The sequence below is a fragment of the Equus quagga genome, chromosome 12 (genome assembly GCF_021613505.1).
Source record: "Equus quagga isolate Etosha38 chromosome 12, UCLA_HA_Equagga_1.0, whole genome shotgun sequence".
In the NCBI taxonomy this organism is placed as follows: Eukaryota; Metazoa; Chordata; class Mammalia; order Perissodactyla; family Equidae; genus Equus; species Equus quagga.
The window spans coordinates 80,242,107-80,268,112 of record NC_060278.1 but is presented as its reverse complement, the minus strand read 5'-3'; the positions used below and the strand labels follow the sequence as shown (position 1 = coordinate 80,268,112).

The window sequence follows — 26,006 nt, the reverse complement described above, 5'->3', positions numbered from 1 at the left end:
CACGTCTCAATAGAAACAGAAAAGGCATTTGACAAAATTCAACATTCCTTTATGATAAAAATCCAACAAATTGGATATAGAAGAAATGTACCTCAATATAATAATGGCCAGATATGACAAGCCCACAGCTAACATCATACTCAATGGTGAAAAACTGAAAGCTTTTCCTCTTGGGTCAGGAACAAGACAAATGTGCCCACTCTCAACACTCCTATTCAATATCATACTGGAAGTCCTAGCCAGAACAATCAGGCAAGAAAAATGAATAAAATGCATCCAAATCAGAAAGGAAGAAGTAAAATTGTCTCTGTTTGCAGATGATATGATCTTATACACAGAAAATCCTAAAAATTCCACCAAAAAGCTGTTAGAATTATCAATGAATTCAGTAGAGCTGCAGCATACAAAATCAACACACAAAAACCAGTTGTGTTTCTATACACTAACAACAAACTATCTAATTTTTTAAAATCCCATTTACAATAGCATCAAAAACAATAAAATTCTTAAGAATAAATTTAACCAAGGAGGTGAAAGATCTGTACACTAAAAATTATAAGATATTGATGGAAGAAACTGAAGAAGACACAAATAAATGGAAAGCTATCCCATGTTCACAGATTAGAAGAATACCATTAAAATGGCCATACTACCCAAAGCCATCTCTAGATTCAATACAATCCCTATCAAATTTCTAACAGCACTTTTCACAGAAATAAAAAATAAATCCTATGGGGCTAGCCCTGTGGCCGAGTGTTTAAGTTCACGTGCTCTGTTTCGGCGGCCCAGGGTTCAGATCCTGGGCACAGACAGGGCACCGCTCAGTAGGCCACATTGAGGCAGCGTCCCACATGCCACAACTAAAGGACCCACAACTAAAATATACAACTATGTACTGGGGGGATATGGGGAGAAAAAAGCAGGAAAAAAAAAAAAAAGAAAATTGGCAACAGTTGTTAGCTCAGGTGCCAATCTAAGAAAAAAAATAATAAAAAATAAACCCTGAAATTCATATGGAACCACAAAAGATCTCAAATAGCCAAAGCAATCCTGAGAAAGAAGAACAAAGCTGGAAGCATCACACTTCCTGATTTCAAACTATACTACAAAGCTATAGTCATCAAAACAGTATGGTTTGGGCACATAGACCAAAGAAATAGAAGTAAGAGCCCAGAAAAAAAAAAACCCACATACACGCTCGACTAATTTTTGACAGAGAGTCAAGAATACTCAATGGGGAAAGGATAGTCTCTTCAATAAATGTTGGGAAAACTGGAAACTCACATGCAAAAGAATGAAATTGGACCCCTATCTTACACCACTCACAAAAATTAACTTGAAATGGATTAGACTTAAATGTCAGGCCTGAACTGTAAAAATTCTAGAAGAAAGCAGAGGAGAAGCTCTTTGACATTGGTCTGAGCAACAATTTTTTTCACATGACACCAAAAGCACAAGCAACAAAAGCATAAATAAGTAAGTGAGATCACATCAAACTAAAAAGCTTCTGCACAGCAAAGGAAATAATCAGTAAAACGAAAAGGCAACCTATGGAATGGGGGAAAATATCTGCAAACCATATATCTGGTAAAGGGTTAATATCCAAAATATGTAAGGAACTCATACAACTCAATAGCAAAAACAAATCATCTGATTACAGAATAGGCAGGGGATCTGAATAGACATTTTTCCAAAGACATAAAAATGACCAACAAGTATATAAAAAGATGCTCAATATCACTAATCATCAGGGAAATGCAAACCAAAACCACAATGAAATATCGCCTCGCACTTGTTAGAATGGCTATTATCAAAAAGATATGAGACAACAAGCACTGGCAAGGATGTAGAGGAGAGGGAACCCTCGTACACCGTCGGTGGGAATCCGAATTGGTGCAGCCAGCATGGAGAACAGTCTGGAGGTTTCTCAAGAAATTTAAAATAGAACTACCATATGATCCAGCAGTTCCACTTCTGGCTATATATCCAAAGGAAACAAAATAACTATCTCGAAGAGACTTATGCACCCCATGTTCACAGCAGCACTATTCACAACAGCCAAGACATGGAAATAACCTAAGTGTCCATCGACAGATGAATGGATAAGGAAGATGTGTGGGGGTGTGTGTGTATATGTGTGTGTGTTTGCATACACACAATGGAATACTATTCAGTCACAAAAAAGAAGGAAATCCTGCCATTTGTAACAATATGGATGGGCCTTGAAGGCATAGTGCTAAATGAAGTAAACGAGACAGAGAAAGGCAAGTACTGTATGACCTCACTTATATGTGGAAGCTAAAAAAGCTGAACTCATAGAAACAGAGACTAGAATGGTGGTTGCCAAGGGCTAGGGGTGGAGGAAATGGAGAGACGTTGGTCAAAGGGTACAAACTTCCAGCTATAACATGAATAAGTTCTGGGGAATCTAATGTACAGCATGACAACTGTACTGTATATTACAGGTGAAAGTTGCAAAGAAAGTAAACGTTAAGTGTTCTCATCACACATAAAAAAATGGTAATTAGGTGAGGTGAGGGAAGTGTTTAACCTTATTGTGGTAATCATCTCACAATATATAGTATCCAATTATCACATTGTACACCTTAAACTTACTCAATGTTACATGTCAATTATATCTCAATAAAGCTTGAAAAATTAATTAAATACAGTAACTAAGTAACTGACTTTCTAGCAAAATAGTAAATTACAGGCATCAGTCACTTTCCCCTATACTTCAGCATCCATATCAATTGAATTCAACATTTTTTACAATAGCAGTCATTTTTTAAAATTTTCCCTTTGACCTTTCTGTACTTTTCTGGACTACTGATAACTATACAACATACATAATTGGAGCAAAAAGGGTTAGACAGTAGGACAGTTGGGTAGTAAGCGAGGAGCTGGAGGCATGCATGAAAAGGAGCATCTGTGGGAGAAAGGCAGCCACGCCCAAGACAAACAGAAGCCCTTTCCTGCCTCACCCAACTGCCAGGAGCTTTGAGTGGTCACAGGGGACTGGGGACTCAGAGGCAGATAAAGGGGCCCATTGCCCACCCACCAGATGCTGACTTCTCTATTCCCCAAGTCTGGGCAGAAACTAGGATCAAAGGACAGGGTGAGAATCAGTGTGGGGAAGGCCAGGTACTCACGAGCAATATGGGATGATGTACGTGCTCATTCAACTGCTGATGAAGGAGACAGAGAAACGGGTCCTAACAGAGGCCCGAGCAGAGAGATGAGGCCTGTGGTAAGCAGAATAATAGCCCCCGAAAGGTGGAGTGATGATCCGGGCTTATCTGGGTTGGTCCAATATAATCACAAGAGTCCTTCAAAGTGAATCAATAGAGTGAAAAGGCAACCCATGGAATAGGAGAAAATATTTGCAAATCATATTATCTGATAAAATGTTAATATCCAGAATATATAAAGAACTCCTATAACTCAACAACAAAAAACAGTCTGATTAAAATACGGGCAAAGGACTTGAATAAACGTTTCTCTGAAGAAGACATACAAATAGCCAGTAAGTATATGAAAAGATGCTCAACATCACTAATCATTAGGTAAACAGAAATCAGAACCACAATGAGATATCATCTCACACCTATTGGGATGGCTACTATCAAACACACATAAAATAACAAGGTTTGGTGAGGACGTGGAGAAACTGGAGCCCTTGTGCACTGTTGGTGGGAATGTAAAATGGTGCAGCCACTGTGGAAAACAATATGGAGGTTCCTCAAAAAATTAAAAATAGAATTACCATATGATCCAGCAATTCCACTTCTGGGCATATGCCCCCCAAAATTGAAAGCATGATCTTGAAGAGATATTTGTACACTCATGTTCATAGCAGCATTAGTCACAATAACCAAAAAGCGTAAGCCACTCAAGTGTCCATCAGTGGATGAACCGATTAACAACGTGTGGTATATACATACAATGGAATATTATTCAGCCTTTAAAAGGAAGGAAATTCTGACACATGCTACAACATGGATGAACCATCTGGACACTATGCTAAGTGAAATAAGCCAGTCACAAAAAGTGAAATACCATATGATTCCACTTATATGAGGTACTTAGACTAGTGAAATTCATAGATAGAAAGTGGAATGGTGGTTGTCAGGGGCTGGGGGGAGAAGGGAATTGGGAGTTATTCTTTAATGGTTACAGAGTTTCCGTTTTGCAAGATGAAAACAGTTCTGTGGATGGATGGTGGTGACAGCAGCACAACACTGTGCATGTACTCAATGCCGCTGAACTGCACACTTCAAAATGGTTAAGATGGTAAATTTTCCGTGTATTTTACCCCAGTGTTTTTTTTAATTGGAAGAGGAAGGCAGAAAAGTCAGTGTGACGGTGATAACGATGTGAGAAGGACTGAACCCGCTGTGGTTGGTTTTGAAGCCGGAGAAAAGGGGGCACAACCCAAGGGACGCTGGCAGCTTCTGGAAGCTGGACAGGACAAGGAAACGGGTTCTCCCCTGGAGCCTCCAGAAAGGAACACGAACCCGCTGACACCTAGATTTTAGCCCAGGGAGAACCATGCCAGACCTCTGACCTACAGAACCGGAACAGAATAAATCTGTGTTGTTTTAAGTCACTAAATGTTGGCACTTTGTTCAGCCAACCAAAGGAAACTAATACAAAGCCCCGTAAGGAAGAGGTGTAAGTGGGGGGGAGAGGGACGGAGGGCTAGTTCCATTCGGAAAATTCATACCCCACCTGTGTACCCAAAAGTGGTACCTTAAAACACAGTTGTTCTTCCTAAATTTTAAACTTTTTATTTTTCCAAAAGAAGAAAAGAAATAATAGAGTACATATGTACTGCAAAAAAAGGAAAAAGGAAAGAAAATCAGACTAGTGAGAAAGTTTTTTTTTCTAAGTGACAATTACCCATAACTAGTGAGCACCCAGTTTTTTAAAAAGTACTCCTTCTATGCATATGTAAATTTACACACTTAAAAACATTTATTGCATGCCTAACATGTGCCACGTTTTGCTCTTACTGATGGCAATTCAAACAGACACAGCCCTGCCCTCAAGGGTGTGTGGTCCAGTCTGAGATACCAGGGGACAGACAGACAGTTTTATCAAGAAAGGCAGGTGCTACGGCGACACACGGCAAGAGCACCTAATCTGGACTTGGGTGGGGTCCCAGGGGCTTCCTGGGGGAAATGACCTCTAAACTGAGACCCCAGTGATGTGAGGGAGCTGGCAAAGGTGAGGCGCAGAGCGGTCCAGGCAGAGGGAGCACATACGCCGGAGTTATACAAGATGGGGTCGTGCGCGTACAGGACCTGGACCATGTCAAGGAGTTTGGACTTTATCCAGAGGGCACTGAGGTGCCATGGGGGTGTGGTAGACTGAATAACGGCCCCAAAGATATCTAGGTCCTAACCCCTGGAACCTGTGAATGTTACCTTATATGGTAACAGGAACTTTGCAGATGTGAAGAAATTAAGGATCTTAATGGGGAGACTATCCTAGATTATCTGGGTGGGCCATAAATGTAACCACAAGTGTCCTTATAAGGGAGAGGCAGTGGGAGATTCTGAAGATGGAGAAAGGGTCGTGATCCAAGGAATGGAGAGCCACAAATCGGAAAAGGCAAGCAAATGATTCCTCCCAGAGCCTCTGGAGGGAGCACAGCCCCGCTGACCCAGTGAAACTGAGTTCAGACTTCTGGCCTCCAGAATGTAGGAGAGTAAGTTTCTGTTGTTTTAAACCACCAAGTCTGTAATCATTTTTTACAGGGGGAATAGGAAAACAAGGGAGTTATAAAGGGAAGGTATGATCTGACTTGAAGTTTGAAAAGATCACCCCACCCTACCCTCTGCTTTGTGGAGAAAGGATTGGGGAAGAGAACGGAGGCAGGGGGAGCGGGGAAGGGGGGAAGGGGGATGGAGGAACAGAGTCTAGAGAGCTTAAAGAGGTAGAAGAAAAAGTCGTGAGACATCAATAAAAAAGTTTGGAAAGGGATGCTCCCAGATTCGAGGTAGAGTTAAAAGGCAGCATCCAGGCTGATGGAGAGAACAGTGACAGAGGTGGTGGGTGACACTTACAAGCGCTGACATGGAACCCTCCAGCGCAGATGACAAGGAGCACAGCTAGGTCTGTTGCCCAGGAGAGTGAAAGCATGGGAGCTTCCAGTGAGAGAGGCCTGGCATGAGCTGAGGGAGTGGGGTCAGAAGAGCAGATGAAGTCAACAGCGAGAGAGCAGAGAGGGCTGAAGGGGCAGGGCCCCCGTATCCCCACTAGGTCAAGGATGGGCAGAGGAAGAGGAGTCCCTGGAAGAGGAATAGGGAAAACCGGAAACATGGTACCCTGGAAGCCAAGAGAACGAGGTGCCTTGGGAAGGAGGCCGTGGTCAGCAGAGCCAGGAGCTGGTGGTGGAAACCCAAGGAAGGGAAACCAGAGCAGCCTCTGATTTACCACACAAAGTCATGGGAGACCTCAGCCAGAGCCAATTCCATGGCCTGTTTGGAGCAGAAATCAGATTCGTGGTGCCTGGTCTTCATAGACTTTCTCAGCCTAAACATTCAAGTCTTTCTCCAACAGGGAAATGTCATTGTATTCTTTCTTTGATTACTGCTTCTCTTCCTTCCATTCTTGGTTCTTCTTCTTCAATGTCTCTATCCCCTCTCTCTAGCACTATCCATCCATCCATCCATCCATCCATCCATCCATCCATCCATGCCTGCAGCTATCCTCCAAGCTGCTTATGATTTTTACTCATAATCTCCATTTCCCTATTTTCCTCAGAATTCTCCAGTTCATCTTCTAACTCTGACTGGATTTTCTCTTTTGTTCACTGCCTCCATCATAACCTATAATTTGGTAGTTTTGTTTTGCATCTGAGAGTAATCTGTCCTGCTCTCAAGACAATTCCATTGTGGTACCATCTCCTCTTAAATCTCCTGAGAACATCAACTAGAGAATTTAAGTCTTCTCTATAGTTATTAGAACTATGTGGTCCTTGAGAAAACATGGGCACTTCAATGAAACAACATAGTATAGAGAAATAGACCCAAATATATTTGGGAACATAGAATGTGGGCTAAATTTCTAAATCGCAGAGAAAAGACAGATTAATTTTTAAAAAACAATGTTGGTGGAGAATTGGCTGACCTTTGGAAAGGGGAAGGTGGGGAAGTGAAACCACTACCTTACTCCTTCCACCAAAAGAAATCATAGATGAATTAAAAATTTAAAGATTAAAAAATAAAATGCTGGGAGGAAATGTAGGATATATATAAACTTGAAGTGGGAAAAACTTTCCTATGCAAGATGCAAAATCCAGAAGGCAAAATAAAAAGACAACACTGATACCAATGTGTAAAAATTTTAAACTTCTGTTTAGAAAAGAAATTTACCCTATCTGAAGTCAAAAAGCAAATGACAAATTGGGGGAAAATATTCACAATACATATGACAAAAGGCTGGTGTCCTTAATATGTAAAAGGCTTTAATAAATCAATAAGAAAAAGATTCTACATGCAATAGGATATTAGGCAAGGACATGAACAGATAACTCACAGAAAAATAAATACAAATAGTTAATAAACCTATGAAAAGATGTCCAACCTCTCTCATCACTATTTTTTTACCTACCAGATTGATATAAATCAAGTAGTCTGATGGCCCAAGTGTGGGAATTCTCCAAAGCTTGGTCACTCTCTACCTGTTGGGTGATCTTACCAAGGCCATTGCTATAAATCTGACCTAAAGCCTCATGTTGCCCAATCTTTGTCTCCAGCCTGACTTCTGCCCACCTTGTTTCTTACTTTTACATTTCTTGGGGAAGAAGTCTTAGGAAAATACCTACATAGCCTACCACACTCTTGAATCGAAATTACAGGTAACTGATTCTAGGACCCAACCTCTCCTTTGTCTGTCTCAAAGACAACCTCTGCATCTCTCTTCACAATCTTCCAACCATCACCACAAATTACTGGCTACCTCCAGCCAGCTGGGAAAAAAAAATAAGCCAGCTAAATTTACATACACTTTAAGGCAAACACAGCAGCACAGCAAACAAAGGGCCGGAAATTTAGAGTTCAGTCCGATATTCCTTCAACAGAGTATTGTTCTTCATCCAAGGAAGGGGCAGAGGAAGGCAGCTGATGAGCCTGGAATGTGGATGTGGACACTTCCTCCAAGGGAACCTGCCAATATCTTCACTTAGAGAGAGGGAGTCGCTCAGCTAGCTGGTTGCAACTCTTCTGCCTTCTCTATTATTATCAAGAATTTAGGGTACCCTCCTGCACTCCAAAATGCCTTGTAAGAATCATTTACAAGCATCACTTCCACAATGCCTTAGGAATGAATACGTGATTGTCATCACCTCTTTGAAAAAAGGAGACCAAGATGGGGAGGAAAGAGGAGCTTCCCACATCAGCCAGCATCTCAGGCACAGAACTGAAACAGCTTATAGCTTCCCACACAGAGAAAGGAGTTGAGAGGGGAAAAGGGGACATGAATGAGAGCGCAGATTTGATACAATTTTTAACGTAGAGCCTCTTCGGAAGTCTAAAACGTATTTAAACCTATTGAACTCCCTCTGGGAACATGGTCATTTACCCCTCAGGAACTCTAAATCAGTACAACTTCTCTTTAGAAAAACTTTAAAAGATAAAATGTATCTTGAACGCCTGCTAACTACCAAGCACTCTGGTAAAATGTCTGGAGATGTGAATATTCTGGGCTTGCCAAGTCGGGGCATGACCTCCCAGGCCCTAGTCCTGTGGGAGACCCACTGGGTTCATCGACACTTCTGGCACTAATTTCATGCCCTTTCAGAATGTTCCAGGTTCTCCTCAGCTGTATTAAGCGCCCAGGCAATGCCATCCAGCCTGTCAGTGGAACCTACCATGTCCCACGTGGAGACACTTCCATTACTTCCTGTCTGCTCCAAAGACATCTGGGGGGTACAACTTTCCCTAAGATCCAAAAGAGTGCCTGGACAAGAGAAGGTTCCTAAGCCACTGAATGTGGCAACATCCCAGCCTCGGAGAAATTTCTGGGCCTGCTCTTCACGCTCTGAGAGTGTGCCCATGCTCCTCCTCAGTCCATGTTCCTTAGACCTGATCCAAAACTTAGCCAGGCCCCCCCCCAGCAACTGTCCCCGCTGCCCCTGGGGAGTGTTGGGGGACAGGGGCTCACTCCTCAGTGTGTCCTTCATCACAGCACTTACCACCACATGGAAACCATCTGTCTGGTATTTCTCTCCCCTCCTGGACCTGGAGCTTCCTCTCTCTGGACCCCCAGCTCCCAGCCTGCGCCTCTCTTCTGCAAATATTCTCATCATCATCATTTCTCCAAGGGACGGAGTGGGTTCAACAGCCAGCCCAGGAAAAGCTAACCTGCTGTCTTAGGTCAGGGGATTCCTAGAAAGACAGCCCCAGATGAGGATTCCTGTGCTGTGATTTAACGAGGAAGTGTTTTCAGGAGAAACCCGTAGGGTGAGGAAGGGAAGCAGGACACTGCAGGGGAAGGAGCTAAGGCGTGATGTGGGTTCAGCTGGACTCCAGCCACAGCCTGATCCCACGGGAGCTCCGGGGTGTGAGTAACTCGAGAGAGGTGTCCTACCTTGAGTCAAGCAGGCCAAGCCTTTGTACCCCTGTGCCACTCAGTCACTGGCTGAGGGCCATTCCGGGGAGGACAGGGCAAGCTCCCAGATGTTTCCCTGCAAGAGCAACTCTCAGGATGACGGAGGAGCTAAGACCTGTCAACACTCATAACACGCAACAGATAAAGGGCATCTGGGTGGGTACCAACAGCGTCCAGTACACCTGCCCCATGTTTGGGCTTGAAGCGGCTCCTGGCTCTGTCACTTTCTCCCTCCCACCCTCAAGCTGGGAGGAAACAGCTGCGCACACAGGACCACCAGGTGCGGTGCGAGGCTAAGCTGCAGGCATGGGGACAGACTCGCCCCAGCCCTGCACCAGTCAAACTCCATAGCTGTCACACAAAAGATCCTTTCCTCTTCCTCTTCACAGACCCCCACTCACAGGTGTTTCCAGCCTCCCCCGCGAGGCCCCTCAAAAATAAATGAGGGGCAGTCCAGGCCCTTGAAATTCACCAGCTCAGCTTCCTGCAAGAAGCACAAACATCAAATCCTCCAAAAGCTGGAGGAGGTGGGAGAAGGAATCTAAAGAGAAGAGAATCTCCTCTGTTCTCAGCTCTTGGTCCCTCCAAGCGCTGGTGCCCTCACTCACTTTCTGTTAGGGGAGAACATGCTGAAGTTAATCTGGTCTTGGGGCTTCCCCGGGACGCTGGCCAATCCCTAGACAGTTCCAGCCTAAAGACTAAGTATCTCCCATCTTATTTGTTAACTGGAAAGTCCCCAGAGGGAGCAGGGCAAATGCAGTACAGCGAGGTGGGCAACCCCTGGCGGGAAAGTCCAGAGTGAGATGAAGAACCCCCGCTGTGGTGGTTTTTTCTTTTTTGTTTCCCAAGCTGTCTTCCTGGTTGCACCGCAGGAGCCAGGCCACACCCCACCCCCACCTCAGCTCCTGGGGTAAGATGGGGGGTTGGGAGGCAACAGACAATTTACAGCACCCAGGCAGTCCCAGTCTCTAAGGGAAGGCAGCTAGGAGAAAGAGACAGACTCAGGGAGGGGAGGGCTTTCCAGAGAGAATTCCCAGAAGGACAAACCTGATAGAGCCACCCCTGACGGGTGAGAGGGCCGTGTACCTGGCAAGGCCTCAGCCGAAACCAAAAGGGGAAAGAGGAACGGCTGGTCTTGAGAGGCGACATCTCAGAGGTTCTAATTCTGGGTGCGCTTCAGACTCTCTCGGAGTAGGGGTGGGTGAGGGGAAGAGGAGTTGATTTAAAAGTCCTGATGTCCAGGCTGCGATTCAGACCAATTCCATCAGGCCCTCTGGGAGGGGCCCAGGCATGGGCATTTTTAAAGCCTCTCCAGGTCAGGCCAATGTACAACCGGGGCTGAGAACCACCATGAAATCTGATAGGAATAGAGCTATGTAGACTGAGGACACCACCAAACGCATCTCAAAGCAGCCTTTAAGAATGGAAGGAATAGAATTTTCTAAAAGCAGACTGAGTTGGTTCTTTCGCGTCCTCCTCCCCATTACTAATATTTCAAGGGGAAAGGGAACAGTGGAGAGCATCCCAGAGGGTCAGTGTATGCAAACAGAGCTGATGCAAAGGGCACGTCATGCAAACCCGTGAAAACCCACGCACACCACAGAAGCCAGGAAACCAGCCCCGGGCCCCAGATGCAAAGGAAACGCTTGCTGGAGGCCCACAGCTTCCCCTTTTGGGGCCTGTCCCCACCTCTCCTCTGAGCTCGGCCCTGCCTCTGGGGACACTGTGAAGCTCCTGGGTTGGAGAAGAAAGTTACCCCACGTGGTGCTTCACACTATCGTGTTAAAGACTGCCCTAGGCTCTGCTTTGTTCCCAAGCAGCGACAGAGGAGATAGTGCTGACCCCTCTTCACTTCAGCCCCCTGGTACAGGGCAGGAAGAAGTGTCGCTGGCAAACAGGAAATCCAGCCCTATTGCGCCACCCGAGGAAGGAGACTTGAGCTGTGGCCTGGGGGCCTGCCAAGATCTAGAGATTACAAGCTGTTCTTGAACCTGAGCGTGTCCCAGACGGGGGCAAGATTCAGGCTGCCTCGGAAGGAAACAGGTTGCGCTTTGCCTTCCACCTGCACACCGTATTCAATAAAAGGCCCACGCACTGGCCAGGCCCGTGTCCTCGCTGGGTCCTGTTCAACCCACTGATCCTCCCTTCCCCGAATGGACTTCTTCCCTCCCCTTTCCCACCCAGGGTGTCCAGGCCCCCAATCACTCTGCTCAGGAAACAAGGGAGACACAAGGTCGAGTGTCCTGGGTGTCTGTACTGCACTTTCTCAGCTTTATGTCTGACTGTGGTTAAAGGCTTCGTCCCTCCCGGCCCCCCCAAAGAATGCTAAGCATCAGGGAAGAGGGAGGGAAGGTCTCTGGAAAGAGGATGGCTCGCCCTGCCTGAGGAGGGATGGCACGCACCTGGAGGCAGGTGGAAAGGGCTCAGCTCAAGAGAACCAGCAGCAGACTAGCCTTAGCACCCGGTGTTCCACAAACTGAGAACAGAACACTCATGATATTATTATTGTGCTAATAACAAAACGACAAATGTGAATAACAGACAGCTACCATAAATAAGAGCTTATGATGGGCTATTATTATGTCGGTACCAAGGCTCTAGAAACTTTATCTTACTCCTTACAACAACGCACAGGGAAGGCTTTATTTCCACAATTTTACAGATGAGGAAACAGAAGGTCCCAGAGGTTAGGCAAGCTGTCCCAGGTCACAGAGCTGACATGAAGCCCAGAGCTCCTTCTAAGTGCCCTGACTAAGCGCCAGATCTGAGGGACTCTGAGCAGGACAGGCAGGTGCAGACCGACTTCAGCTGCCAGCCACAGCAGGCTGAGTCCTGGGGAAGGGAGGCCACTGAGGGACTGGCAGGACAGACCAGCTGTAGAAAAAGCAGACTCTGCAAGAGCCAGGGACAGAGACCCTGTCCAGGGACCTGGGCACTTGCAATGTCACAGAGCCACAGACCCTCAGTCACATCTCATCCTCTGTCTAAAGAACGAGGTATCCCTTATGCTCACTGGCCCCCAAACCGCCTGCTCCCTGATCCTGGAAAAAGCCTGACGACAGGTACAAGGCCCCTGTTGACAGGAAACCTTGCTCCCATCCCAGGAGGCAGCCCCCTGCCTGGCCCACCCACCAGATGAGGAACTGAGATGCAGCACGTGGCCAAGCTGGGACCCCACCCCCTAAGCAGCTTGGTCTGCAAAGCCCCTGCTCTCTCCACTGCCAACTGGGACCCCGGCCCTTCTCACTCAGGCCTTTCACACATGGGTCTGAAGCCCCAGCACTGTTGAGGAAGATCTGAGGAAACGGTCCTGGGACTCCCGCCAGAAGGGCCTGCCTCCCACTTCCATACCAGCAGGCAAGTGGCCAGGTAGTGACCTGTAAAGTCACCACTGGACCCACCCAAACAATCACCTCACAGGCCCGGATGAGCAACTTCTTGTTTATAGGGAGGTCCCTCAGGGGCCACAAGCTTTTGACCTGGATGGATGTTTAGAAGGAAACCCAAAGCCCCTTAGCCTCATGTCAGAGAACCAGGGTGTTGGCGTGGGACCAAAAAAGGCATAAAGGAAGTAAACATTCCAGACATAAAAAGCTGCGTGTGTGTGTGTGTAAATGTATAAGTATGGGTGTGCAAGGGAGAGTGTGGGGAGAGAGAGTGTGTGTGTATGTGTGTGTAGAATTTAGACTCTAGCCCAGAGAAACCAAAGACCCCAGGTTAGAAAGCTAACCCTCCAATATCTACAGACCCCAGGGAAGGGCCTGGTCACTCCCGCCTCCCTAGAGCAGCGCCTCTGTCACCTTCAGCCAACTGGGCCCTGCCATGTACCCCCTCGTGGGCTAAAATTCAACCAAGTGTGAAATTCCGTGTGACTGAGTTGGCCCCAGGAGACAGCAGGAAGTTGGTGGAGGCAACACTGGCCCTAATAAGGCAGTAAGGCTGAGCATCCCTTGACCTGCATTTCTCAAAACCAAGGGCTATTTTATAGGGTAGTTTCAGGTCCTCACTGGGGTAGGGCCGATGAAGCTTTCCATGACAGGATGTAAGTGGAGCCCGGGCCACAGGGAGGCCCACGGCCTGTATCCCTCACATGTCCGAGCCCCACTCGCCCGGCTGTTGGTTAGTGTCCTGGCTCTGTGGGGATGTGCTGACTTCTCCCGGCAGGTGAGGAGGGGCCACCTCCAGTTCACCATTTCCTACAAGCACAGGTTTCTTTCTAGCCATACTTCCTGTTTACCGAGTGGCTTCTCTGAGACTCATCTCTGACGTCACTTCCCCTTCCGAAGGGAACCCCAGCAGTTCTTCCTTTTTTGGTGCTGTAGGCCGAGAGCCTGAGCTTTGTTTGCAGGGGTCTTGGGGCTTCCTCTCCTTGCCACCCACTGGCCTCCTCCACCCCCAAGATGGGCAGGTTCCTTGCACTTGAGAAGCAGTAAGGAGGGGAGAGTGAAGGAAGGGTCCAGAGTGTGCTGAGGCCTCCCCTGGGACAGCCATTGTGGGGCATCTTACATGCACCCTGCTTTAACCTCATTAATACCCTACAGACAGCACATCTTGGACCCTTCCTAGTGCCAGGAGACACAGCTTGTCCGGGGGTTTCCAGAACATTTCCAGGAGACCAAGGGGAAGTTTTCCATGAAACCACATTGACACCCCCTTCTGCTGACTAACCCTAAAGAAAAATCAGCACCACAAAAACAGAACTTCTCAAAATGGCCTTCAATATCCATCTCTGTAAAATCTTCACACTTCCCCAACTGTCTGGGAACAAAAGAGCAGTCTCCCACTGGGCAGACAGCAAATAGGCAGAACCAGGTTAAGAAACTTCCAGAAAGCCCAGTGGGCACGTCTACCCCTCTCACATCTACGTCCTCTCACCAACTTGTGGGAGGGCCAGGTAGGCCCTCCTGAGGGCTCACCTAACGAGGAACTTAACGCCTTTTCCACAGAACAAGGCACCCCAGAGAAAAACCACTTGACCCACGCCCATGACTCCTGAATAGAGCCAGGTGACCTGGTTTCCCAATTCTGGGTCCTCAAAGCTTCCCAACCTCCTCTCACCTCAGGCTTGACCTGAAGTTGAAGCGCGCACACCACCTCCCCTGCCCTCACCCCACTGCATCATGTCCCCGATTATCCCATCACACATACGAGAGAGCACTCCTTGCCCCAAATGTCTATGTGGTCAACTGTAAGATCCTAGATGGGGCTTTAGGAACGGGGCACCAATCATCTGAGGCTGCCAGCCATCTCTCCAGAGTACTTGGGGCCTCAGGGACCCCACCAGCTAAAGTCCTCCCCACGCCCCAGCCAGGGTGACCCTGCCTATGGACAAAGCATTCGGCAGCCATCCCCACAGCCGCCATGGTGAGTAGTTAACAGGTTGAATCAAGCCACAGGGTCTGGAACACACAAAGGATGCTCTGGAGCACACAAAGGCTGAGGCTCTCAATCTTCAAGGTAGGTGGACTCAACAACCCACCTCCACCTGGTGTGGACCTCACTCACTGCAGGACACTGTCAGGTTCGAGGCACGGTGAACCCCAAGTGGGCCCTCTCAATTCCGCCACCACACACAGAAAACCCTGAGATGAGACAATTCTCAGCAGATGGTCTGGGGCCTGAGGCCCAGCGGCCAGCGACCAGCAAGCCACACCTGTGACCAGCTCTGAGGCAGGCAGGGCTGTACTCCTCAACCCTTGGCCACCTGCCTTTGTCCTGCCAGGCAGAGATGGACGGTGAGATCCTGACCCCCACCCCAGGTGACGGCAGCAGGGGCAAGAACGACGGCCAGGACCTTGTGGCCCCACCTGAAATGAAACCACCAGAGACCAAATACCACAACTCTCTTTTAGGGCTTTCTCTTTCCTTTCCTTTTTATTACACAAGTAAAACAGACTTTTTTTTTTTAATCTTAAAATTATAAATAAGCAAAAAGATTATGATCTGCGAAAGGACAATAATTGAGGGATTCCACTTTTTTCTTTATGAGTTACCTAGAAGAGGCCAATTCACAGACAGTAAGTAGAGTGGAGGTTACCAGGGGCCACTGGGGGTGGACTGGGGAGTTGGTGTTTAATGGGTATAGAGTTTCTTTTGGGGATGACAGAAAAGTTCTGGAAATGGATAGTGACGATGGTCATACAACATTGCAAATGTACTTAATGTCATATAATTGTGAATCTCTCAAAATTCCTATGTTGAAATCCTAACCCCCAATGTGATATTTGGAGGAGGAGACTTTGGGAGGTGACTAGGTCAAGAGGGTAGAGTCCCCATGAATGGGATGAGTGCCCTTAAAATAGAGACCCCAGGGAGCTCCCCAGCCCCTTCGACCACGTGAGGATATAACGAAAAGTCTCCAGTCTGGAAGAGGACCCTCACCTGACCAGGCTGACGCCCTGGGCTCTGACTTCCAGCCTCCAGAACCATGAGAAATCAATTTCTGCTGTTGATAAGCCACCGGTCTGTGGCATTTTGTTATAGCAGGCCAAACAGACTAAGACAACCACTGGATTGTACACTTCAAAATGGTCAAAAGGGTAAATTTTACGTTATGCATATTTTACCATAATTAAACATAAAAAATATTTAATATGAAAAAAGATTAAGATCAAAATCTCCCCAAATCCCACCATTCAGATAATCACTATTAACATTTTGCCATCCTTCCTTCCAGAGGCAAATATAAATGAATGATATGATATATTTTACAAAAATAGCACACTGTTTGGTAACCTGCTTTTCAGAAATATATCATATTTTTCTATGTTAATAGATAACATCTATATCTTGTATTTTTTGTAGCTACATGGCTTTCCAATGTATAGTATAACATAATTAAAAAGTTTACTATTGTTGGGCATTTAGTCTCCATTTTTGTTGTTGTTTTTATAAATAATGCTGTAAGGGACATCCTCACGCACATATTTTTCAGTACTTGTCCAATTATATCCTTAAGATAAGAATTCCTTGAGCCAGCCCTCATGGTAAAGTTCTCTGTGCTCTGTTTTGGCAGCCTGGGTTCAGTTCCCAGGCATGGAATCACACCACTTGTCTGTCAGTAGCCATGCTGTGGCAGGGGCTCACATAGAAGAAACAGAAGGACTTACAACTATACACAACTATGTACTGGGGTTTGGGGGCGGGAGAAAAGGAAGGAAAAAAATGGAGGAAGATTGGCAGATGTTAGCCTAGGGCGAAATGTCCGCTGCAAAAAAAAAAAAGAATTCCTACAGGTGGAATTGCTGAGTCAGAAACTCCCTCAGGAGGATTGTCAACAGAGCATTATGGGTAAAACCCCACCAGAGATGTTGAATTTTGTCATATAAAAGTGTCTTTCTCCATGTGGACTTTTCTTGGATTCCATAGGTGTCTATTACATTGCATAGGGGTTCGGGAAGACAGAGAATGTCCTTTCCGTAAGCAACCAGCTCCTCCCTCCACACTCCCCAGGCTCCCTCTGGGGACACACTATGGCTGTGTCATGAAGTGTGACTGGTACACAAAGAAGGTAGAATTTTACTGGGTCAATGTCTACCAAATTCCCTTGTGCCAGCAGGAAAGACAATAGCCAAACTCTAGGATGGCCCAGTGCTGGGTGCCCCACAGAGGGCAATGTAATTGTGGGCGCATGAAAGGTTTTCTCATGTTAAAAGTTTTGTTTTGTGTGGACAGGAGAATGCAATGGACTCTTCCTAAAGAGACCAAGGGCTAGAAGGGACCTGTGGAATCATCTAATCCCTTGCCTTGGAGATGGGGAAACTGAGGCCCAAAAGGATTCATGCATAAACATTTCAATAATCTTTAAATGAACCACAGAAGAGTCCACACACAGTGATTCAGCTGCTTGTTCAAGGACAGAGTTTGAACATGCCTCAGATTTTGGACACCTAGCACAATTCCTATCATCCTCACCCTGTGGACAAAATGGGAAATGAGGATCACTGAGGTCACATCCCAGCCCAGTCACAACAAGAGTGTGTGTGTGCTGGATCTGCTCCTACTGGCTCTCAAAGGCTGACAGTGCGCGTCTCTTCCCAGCTCAATGTTCAGCGACGCCATGTTGGCAGCCTGCAGTCAGCCAGGGTGGGAATATTTACACTACAGAAATCAGCAAACACCACAAAGCAGTGCTTTTTTTTACCCCTGAAGAGCCAGTTGTCAAACTTTTATCAGCACATCACTGGTCACAATCTAAATGTGAAAGCCATGAGCAGGTGACCTTAGCGTTTCACCTAACCCAAGGACATCCTCTCTCTCCAAAGCATTATAATTCTCCATGGTCCATCGTAATACTCACTTCCCAAACCCATCATAGCACCTTCTATATTAATCAACGAGCTCGCAAATGTTGGCCTGAATGCTTGCCCTGTGCCAGGCCCCCATCTGAGCACATATGTGAGACAGTTATTATTTCCATCTTCTGGTTGGGGAAACTGACTCCCAGAGACTTTAAGTGACTTTTTACCTACATAGTAAAGCCTGTCTTAGGTTAGTCTCCCCCCAGAAGTTGACCCTAAGACAAGAGTTCAAGTGCAAGTAGAAGGAGAGTGGGAAAGTGAAACAGGGAAGGGAAGGCAGCCAACAAAAGGAGGAGTAATTCGGATTCAGTCCTACCTAGACAACTCTGAGAGACAGCATAGACCATGTCCCAAAGTCGCCCCAACGGAGAAGTGAGGGAGCTGGAGTATTTACGTACCTTCTCTCATCAGTCATTGGTTGAGGCCAAGGAAACACAGGAAGGATGCTACCAGCATCTATTTCATTGCCCAATATCACACAGCTAGAAAATGTTAGATTGCCATTCAAACTCCAAATCCAATACTCTTTTCATTACTGTTATAGAAGTAAGCAGTTAATCGAACACTTAACTGAGTGCCAACTATGGGTAAAGTGCCACACAGGTAAACCACTTTGCCAAATCACTCTGGGTTGACATGTCCAAGGAAAGCACAAGGCATCTTTTCGCCACTTTTTTTCAATAGAAGGAATGAAAAAGCCCTTTTAAGTCACTTTGCTCGTCCCACGGGAATTAGCCAAGTGTCCTGCCCCAAGCCCTTCTTCTGTGAGAGGTTTCCCTCTCTGCTTCGGCCACAACTGCCTTGGGCAGGAGTTCTGCGGCCTCAAGCTGTCATCCCAAGCAGCCGCATCAACCTGTGATTACAGGCTCCAGTCTGCCATCCAGGGATGGTCAAAAATGACCCCCTGGCCGCCCAGCCAGCCGAGTCTGGAGGCTGTGCTTGTTTACTGTACCCTGCTTCCCCTGTGCCTCCTGCCCTGTCCCCTACCTCCCACTCTCCCACAGCCATGTCCTCCATGGGAACCCATAAATGAAACCAGCAATCCTGGGCCTCGAGGAGCTTCCCTGGCCTTAAGGACTTACTTAAAATTCTTCTGGAGAGGCAGGGAGGTGTCAAAATAGGACAGTGTGTTATTGGGGTAAATAACTGGAGCATACTGTGAAGAGCGGTGGGAAGGGCGGGAGGCGCAGGCGGACTGCTGTCCTAGTTTTATAAACCAGCTGTAGCAGCTCTCGACAAGCACGGCTTCAGGGCTGAGACTGGCCGTCTTGTTCCACTCCAAGCACACTGCTGAGCCCTGCCCAGTTGCCCACTCTGCGGGAGAGGACAGGGAGACGCCGGCACGTCCCAGGACTGCTCCTGGATCACCCAGTCCGTCTCCCAGCCTCTCAGCGGGATTCACTAGCAGTCTGGTCCCTCCTCTGCACTCCCACCTTCCAGTCATTGAGGACACTTCCTGCCAAACTATCCTGGAGAGGACTGAATGCAATTGTCAAGCCATGGTTCTTTGGTGCTTTGGTGACAGGACCCCTTTCTGGCAAGCCCTGCAGTCCAGCCCTGGCACTCCAGCAGAGGTGCCAGGATGTGCGGTCCTCGGCACGTCTCCAGCCAACTCTCTTGGTCATTCCTAAGCAGCTCACGCAGAGAAGGCAGACACAAAGTTTGGCTCCGGGACACAAGGAAATAGACCAAGAAATCAAAGCAAACCAGTGGGTGACTGAGAGGTCCCAGGTAGGCCAGCGCATCCAAGAGTGAGCAGGTGATCTGAGGGGTTGAACACAAGATGTAGGGTGGCCTACCATCCTCGACCGATTCCTGAGATAACACAAACTGGAGAGAGGCCCTGAACCCCCAAACAGAAGCCATGCAGAGACGTAGAGAGGCGGACTCTGGAGCCCCAGGGGCAGAGTGGGACCACCCTGAGGAAGGTGAGGATGCTGCTGGCTGGAGGTACAGCAGGCACAGCTCTTACATACACTCTGGCCCACTCAGCCAGGTGCAGAGGGCACAGTCCCCACCTTCCCCTCAAGGAGGGCACAACTGGGGGCCCCAGACCCCCTGGCCTCCTCTCAGCCAGGTTCCCCAAAGGTATCTACCATCTTTCTAATCAGATTTCACCAGCATAAAAAGGCGGGCAGAAGAGCATGAGACATGTCTAGGCTACACCCCAAATATTATCCTGTCTCCCAAATATTCCATCTCTGCTCTCCCATCTTCTGAGGGAGGAGCAGAACTCACCTTCCAGCCCCTCCAGCACAGGGAATCCCAACCTGTACCAGCCCAGATCCCCAGGTGTCTCCTTCTCCCAGGGTAAGAACTATCCTCTTGGCAAAACTACACCACCTTTCTGAGCTCAGCCATCATTTGAGGTCCTCTTCTAACCCGTGAGGCCCATGGGACTGCCAGAGCTTCCAGGCATCACGCTGACCCATCCAGATGAGAAAACACAGCTGGCGCCCACACTCATGGCCTCACTACAGGGTTTCTGATCCCAAATGGGCACCTCCCAGGCTAACTCCATACTTAGTCCCCGGGACACTGCATTAGGACACAAGTTTAAAAAAAAGAACTCTCCTGAAACAACCCAATATATCCTAGCCATGAGAAGTTTCTTTAATTCTACAGACTACCGACAGAAAAAGTTCCAAGTAAATATGAATTGATAAGTAAAATAAATCCAACCCCAGATTCCTCACCAGATGCTTTGGAAAGGAGGCCCCTGGCTCTGTCTCGCAGCTGTTTAAAAGAATCATTGTTTCTAATTCTTTCCTCCCATTGTACCAAGATCAACTGTGGCAGGAACCGAGTTCCGCTCCAGGATAAATTGTTATTTGTCAGCTCATTGGTTCAAATGTTCATTCATCTCATGTAAGCTATTCACTATAAACCTGACCAGCTCTGGAGACAGCCTGTCATCTGGGAGAACACGTTTTAGGGACCCAGGGGCTGACACCTGGGAATAAAGTGCATCGCAGCGTTTAGATGCCTTGTGCTGGGCTCCTGTCGCTGAGGGACCGACGCGCTGTGAACAGCCCAGGAGCCACAAAGCGCTCCAGGGTAACGCGGAGCCCTCCTCTCCCTGCCAAGCCGTTGAGCCCCTCTGCTGTCCCCAGGGCTCTCCTCGCTTAGCAGCTGAGTGCAAGGCCGGCGCTGGAAATGCAGAAGTGGCCGAGGTCTGCCCAAGGCACCTGCCTCTCTCAGGCGAGAGACGATGCAAAGCCGAGGTCCCCAGCGACCTCAGGCAGCAGCTCCGGAGGCGGGCTGGGAGACCGCAAAGGGGAAGTGCCCCGAGGCCCGAAGGCCCCCATGCACCCTGCGCCCGTCTGAAGGCAGAGGAAGCTGGAACCTGCCTCCGGGGTGGCGTCCGTTGGGCGGGGAAGAAGTGGACCTGACTAGGGTCGGCCACCCCCCAGGGCCGTAGGGGTTTGTCATTCCTGCACCTGCCGCCACGCCCCACCTCGCTAGGAAGTCCCGGGGACCCCGGGGATGGGGTCGGGGAGCCTTCCTGGCGCCGCCCTTCGCGCGGAGAGAAGGAAGGACCCTCTAGGAGTCGAAGGGGGAGGACCAGCTTGGAGCGACAACTTTCTCCCGCCGGAAGGCGGGCGAGCTGGGGTTCCTCTCCGCGCGTGGGGAGTCCGCACGCCCGGGAACCCCGCGAGGGTGAAGGAGGAGGGAGACCAGGGACGGGCGAGGTCCAAGGGGCTGACCGGGACGGGACAAGAGACACAGCCAGAAAACTTTCAACGAGGCGGGAGGAAGGCAAGGGTCAGAGGACCGCCGGGTGCCCGGCACCTTGCGCCCTGCATTGCGCGCCCGGTACCCCGTGCCCAGCACCCCGCGCCCCGAGCCTTGCCTGTGTCCGGAGCCGGCTGCATCTCGCTCGCGCCGCGGGGACCTTGGAGTTGGAAAGTGGGGGGTGCCGCGGCCGGGGGGCTGTTCCAGCTGGCTCCTGGGTCAGCGATCGGCGGGCAGGGCTCAAATCCAGCCGAGCTGGGAGGCGACGGCCGCGCGATTGGGGGCCGGGCGCCCCGCCCTCCTCGCTCCCTCTCCGCCCCTCCTCGCCCACTCGCCCGCCCTTCTGCCTTTATCTGCCTGTGTCCGATCTGACCGTCCTCCCTGCCCCTCTTTCTCTAGCTCTCCATCTCTCCCCACACCCCTCTTCCCTCGCCTTTCTTCCTCCCCTCCTCTCCCGCCCTCCCTCCCCTTCTCCCCTCCCCTCCCCTCCCCTCCTCTCTGGGGGGGCGGAGCTTCTCCCCTCCCTCCCAGACAATGCTGTGGCTGCGCGTTCCCTCCTCTGCCTGCGAGTCGGGGCGCCAGCTGCCAGCGCCTCTTCCGGGCTGGGGGAGCGGGGAGGGGGTAGGAGTGCGGGGGTAGGGAGGATGAGCTGGCTCCCTTCACCCCATTCGCCGCTGCCCTTTCCAAGAAGGATAGCGCCTTGGCCCAAGCCCCTCGGCTCGCCCCGCGCTTTGACAGCCACTCCAAGGGAACGGTCACGCTGCCCCGAGGAGCCCGCTTGGAGCGCCCCAGATTCCCCAGGCAAAGGATGTAGGGTTTTTTTTTCTAACACTCCGGCTTATTCCAAAAACGGTTTGAGCTGAGCAGGGGCTAAGCGAGGCCCCTTCGACTTCGCGGGCTGGCAGACGTGACAGCAATGTGAAGGAGGCCAAGTTTCTTTGTCCACCTCTTAACCTCCCCCTCTTATCTATCCCTGGACCTCCAGGGGCTCTCAGTGCACAGGAAGCCCCAGAGCACCCCAGCTGGGGGGCTCCTTAGCTATTCCTTCCCTCTTATCAGAATTCTTCCCCCGCATTTATATACCAGCCCTGCAGAGTCGGTCTCCACGCCAAGAGGGAAAGGGCCTAAGCCTTAATGGGTAGCCAACCCCCAGGGTACAGCCGGATCTGCTCATCCCTCCTGGAAGCCAAGCATTCTTTATAAATTCATTGTTTGGATCTTGGAATGTGTCTCCCTTAGAAACAATGTTACAAATGGTGATCTGCTTCCCAGGCCAGCCACAAAAGTCTTTTGAACCCAAAAAGCAGCTGTAGGGTGGTGCTGAAAACTGTGTCAGCTGCTCCGGAACAAGGAGACCACTGATCAGCTTTTTCTATAGAAAAAAAAAAAAATTATCTTCTGGTTCTTTCCCCTTGAGCCATAAACAGAAAGGTCTCTCATTAATTTCCCCCCACACTCCCCACCTCCCTCACCACTCCCCCCAACCGCTACTCTGTATTAGTTAAGCTTCTTTCCTTTGCAGGTAACATGAACCCCCTCCGGGGAGTGTGTTATGAGGACATGGGGGTTTCTCGATAACCTCAGGGTCAGAACTCCGGGGAGAGCTCTGTAAGAGGCAAATCCAGAGCCCAGAGGGTTTCCAGTAACCCAGGAAGTCTTCTCTGAGGGGCCAGCTCTTCTCTTTCATCGCAGGCTGGCCTTCCCTGCATCCCAGACACGTGACAAAGGGTGGCCACGGCTTCCATCACTGGGGCTTGGAGCGTCTCTGTTGAAGAAAGCGGCCAGGCAGAGTTAGAATCCCTCGGTCTCTCCTCCAGTCTCCCAGGAGAGCAGCTCATTGGCCCAGCTTGGGTCAGGTGACCATCCTCTGACCAATCAGCTGGGGCCAGGGGCAGGCTTACATTGTCCAAATTAGGCTACCAGGAGCCCAGACCTGTTTAAAACAAAATCTGTTCTTCTTCACTTACATTCTCCATCTTGGTGAATAAATTGTCTGACAGATTAGTTCAAGACACCAGAAAACATTGGGTTTTTTTTCATCAATTTCCCCATACAGAAGGCACAGGAGAGAAAAGAATAGGCCTTTTTCCTTCAAGGTAGTATAGGGACAATACTTCTGTAACAGGGATAATATTTTACAAATATTAAACTAGTACGTTGAAGCCCACCCTTAAACCACATTTTCTTGCAAGGTTCCACCCCGGAAGACTGAAGCCGGAGGCACATGGCCCCAGGGAAGCAGCAGATAAATATTGCCTAGAACCATCTACAATGCAAGCCACAGGTGCGATTGAAAATTTTCTAGCCATATTAAAACAAACAAGTGAAATTAATTTTAATAATATAGTTTATTTAAACTAAAATATCCAAAATATTACCATTTCAATGTGTAAAAAATATAAAGAAATTATTCAGGGGATATTTTACATTCTATTTTTCTACTAAGACTCTGTGTATTTATACTTCAGCACATCTCAATTTGGATGTTAAATTTTCATCAAAAATACTTGATCTGTATTCAGGTTTTATAAAATTTCTGCTTGAAAAAGTAGATTCACATACCCGTTTTTCCCAACATGCCTAAAAGTTTCCCAATAACTGAATTGAGTATCAGTTTTTAAATTTATGTTTTAATTAATTAAGATTATATACACTTAAAATTCAGTTCCACTAGTGACATTTCAATCGCTCAAGCCACATGTAGCTAGTGGCTACCATATGGGGACAGCACAAGTTTCCGGAGCAAGCACATCACTCATGAGCTCAGAGTCTCAAAGCTGACTTCCCCTTTCTCTTTAGCAAAACAGTGGCAGGAATGTCAAGCATGGCCAGAGAGAAAATGATTCTCCAAATTCCTTTATGCTGCCCTCTAACATCTCAAGGGGCAGCCTTTGCCACTCGATCAGAGTTCTACTTTATGCCTGAGGAGAAGCAGGCCACGCAGAGGAGAAGTGGGAGGCCCAAAGCCCACTCTTCTGTTCCCAGTGGATTCTGGGAGGAGGGAGGAAGAAGCAGGGGACACAGACAGTCAGAAATGCCTCCTTTCCCCTGTTTGAACGTCTACCAGAGTGAGGAGATATGTTGATGGGTTAAGGGGAGTCTGGGGTTAGAGCAGAGGAGGTGGCCATACTGGCTGCCCACCTCCTTCCTCCTTGTTCTCAGGCACTGGCCTAGGGGACAGAGCAGCCTCGTTATAGTCAACTTAGTGGACCTCCAAGTTACGCAGAGGGAGGGCCTGGGTCCAGCTTTCTGGGGTCACTCAATTCCTGCATGGTATAGACATGATGCAGAAGTTCCCACCTGTGCCAGAGGACTAGAGGCCTCCAAAGAAAGCAAAACTGGGAGCCTCAGACCTTCCAGAGGGCCTTAGTTTGAGTTCCCTCAAACGCAGAACCTGAGACAAGGACTTGGGAACAGGTCGTTTACTTAGGAGTTGATCCCAGAAAGCAGGAGAGTGAGTCAGGGGAGGAGAAGCTAGTAAAGGGTGTGGAACCGGCACCCGTTCCTCTCGGGACCATCTGAGGAACTGTGTAGAATGCGCCTCAGAATTGTCCTGTCTGTGGGTTGGGGGGCTGGGGCAGCTATCTGCTGACTCGCATCCCCCACTGGGTGAGGAGTGCTCTTAGAGAGCTTACCTCCTCTTACATCCTGGCTGTGTGGACATCTTTGGCCTCAAGGGAACATCTGAGACAGACGAGCAGGAGCCACCGCCATTGGCACTTGACATGGGACAAGTCCTCGTGCATGGAGCTGCCCACCACAGCTATGCTGGGATGAGGAGTGGGCTGAGGGGCGTGACCCAGAACACACAAGTCACCTGGTCTAAGAGCCAACATGGAGAGGGGCAAGTTGACCCTGGGGGTTAGCTCAGGGGCTGGCAGGAGGGCAGGACAGAGGCTCAGAGGGAGCACTGGTGAGGGCGGAGCTAAGGTCGTGGAGGTTGGGACGCACTGCAGAGCTCTGAAGGAGCATGGAGCACCCAGACCATGAGGTACAATGCTTTAGGCCTTGGCAGCAGATGCCAGGCAAACGCTCAGGAACGAGGCCATCACCCCTCAGCATTCTGCTTTCAAGGGATGGTCCCATGCAGGCCCTCTGCAGGGGGGCCCAGGGGGACCCGGAGACACCATCCTCACATGCCACCACAAGAGAAGGTAAGACAGAATCATCCCCAAAGGTCCATCTTGGAGACAGCTGGGAAGGAAGGAAGAACTCGGAGAGAGTTTTCACCTAAGGAGACCACTGGGACTGTAAAATATTGCGTCAGACTCCTTTTTTTCCCCTCTGCTATCCACAAGGTGAGAATCTACAAAGGAAGATCTAATGAGTTACAGAGAAAGAAGGAAGCCTCCA

The 26,006-nt window shown here is 48.8% G+C and overlaps 1 protein-coding gene across 1 annotated transcript in view; it reads right to left on the bottom strand.

The window, feature by feature from the left end:
- RASSF2 (Ras association domain family member 2) overlaps positions 1-22,052 on the bottom strand; it is a 42,632-nt gene extending 20,580 nt beyond the window's left edge. Inside the window, exon 1 of the mRNA XM_046679158.1 lies at positions 21,772-22,052. The gene's annotated coding sequence lies outside the window, so the exon portion shown is untranslated. The remainder of the gene's footprint in view (positions 1-21,771) is intronic.
- Between the last annotated feature and the right edge of the window lie 3,954 nt (positions 22,053-26,006).